This window comes from Otolemur garnettii, unplaced genomic scaffold (assembly GCF_000181295.1).
Source record: "Otolemur garnettii isolate 467f Iridium unplaced genomic scaffold, OtoGar3 scaffold00069, whole genome shotgun sequence".
Classification (NCBI taxonomy): domain Eukaryota; kingdom Metazoa; phylum Chordata; class Mammalia; order Primates; family Galagidae; genus Otolemur; species Otolemur garnettii.
The window spans coordinates 10,142,443-10,144,136 of record NW_003852464.1 but is presented as its reverse complement, the minus strand read 5'-3'; the positions used below and the strand labels follow the sequence as shown (position 1 = coordinate 10,144,136).

The 1,694-nt window shown below is 33.9% G+C and overlaps 1 pseudogene; it reads right to left on the bottom strand.

Annotated features, from left to right (window-relative positions):
- LOC100950933 overlaps window positions 1–1,694 on the bottom strand; it is a 66,565-nt pseudogene that overhangs the window by 64,313 nt on the left and 558 nt on the right.

The window sequence follows — 1,694 nt, the reverse complement described above, 5'->3', positions numbered from 1 at the left end:
ACAGAAAGGAAGCAGTGAGGGGAAGAGATGAGAACAGAGAGAGAAGGGAGCAGAGAGTTGGGAATGAGGGAAGGGAAAATCTATTTTATTTTAAGTTCCCCAAAGAATATCATTTTAATGCAATGTAACGTGTGCCTGGAAGACTGTCTTCTAATCATAAATACCTTAATATAAAGTGAAATCTTTTATAAACAATTTATTAGTTGTTAGTTAAACAATACAGCATAAATAACTTATGGATTTGATACTCCATTATATTTTTAAATATCAAATTTTGTTGGAAGTCATTCTCTTAATGAGGTAGAAAAGAATTCTTCCTCCAATTAGCATATCTTGTATCTCCGAATGAATAATATGTGCTGGTAGAATGAGGCTGAATTCACCATCCTTTTTATTCTTAATGTTCCATGTTCTATAGATATAAATACCTAATTGTATAAAAACAAGAAAGCATGGAACATTTTGTTATTGTGATGCTAATCAGGTCTCTAAAATCCTCCCAAGTTATATAGCATATGTCACAGAAAAATTAATCATCAAAAATTATCTCCGTGATCTGTCAGCTAATGACTTGATTAGGCCCTCCTTAATTTATTGAGAGTAAACATTTGAAAACCATTTGATAACAAAAGATTTTGTTATCCAGTGCATAACTCCAAATCTTTCTCTGTTGGATAATAATTATGTCTACAGAAATGCTTCACAGTTGAAGTTTAGGAACGGTGGGAGGTTTTCTTGGTGTTATTTGTTTGTTTGTTTGTTTGTTCTGTGTGTGTATTTGCAAAGTTGAAGAAGAGCAACGGAGAATAAGAGAGATGATGGAGGGAAGCTGCATCCCTAGCCTGGGGGCGCACTCTCAGAATGATTTTTGAACATCACATATATAAAAATTAAGAATCTTGAAATTGCTTTTCTTAAAACTCATTATATACAAGAATTCCATAGAAAGCTATCATGCCCCCATGCGAGTACCACTTTTTAAAGATCCTTTATCAATCACCAGTGATACAGTAATGTCTCAATACTATTCCATAAAATAAAAGCCATTATTGTCACTTTTCTAGTAATGGAAATGAAAGATATAAATGGCTAAAACAAAACCATGAACTCCCTCCTGACCTCGCTAGTGGATCAAATTACTCTCATCATCTCTACCAACAGAGTAATGTACGTGAAAGCTACTGAGACGTAAAAGTATTACTTTAATGTTGTGATTTAGGGGGAGAAAAAGTGATGTTTCAAGCTATTGGGGGGGTAGTCAAAGGCGCTAAATTCCAAATACAATTTCAGGTACCTAAGTAGTTCTCTGCACTTGCATAGGTACACAATTTCTGTGATTGGCCGATTACTATTGTTTTGAAATATTAAACAGCATTATTCATTTTCATAACCAACTCCAAAACTTTTGGTACAGGTAGAAAGGAATGCCGTGTCAAAGACCTGAGTAAAATAGAAATAAGTCTTTCCAAGGAGCACTTCACTGATTAAAGGATCCACGTTTGCTGTTTCAATTATTCGTATGTTAACTAATGAGCATTAATTATTGTTGCACATACTTCATTAATTTTTCACCTATAGCTTCTTATCAATGTCTTTCAAAACAAACAACAAAAACAAAATTAGGACTAAGACCCTGGCAAAGACTTGTGTGCCCATTTTGTAACTATTCCCCTGTCAGTTCGTGGGATTAAATT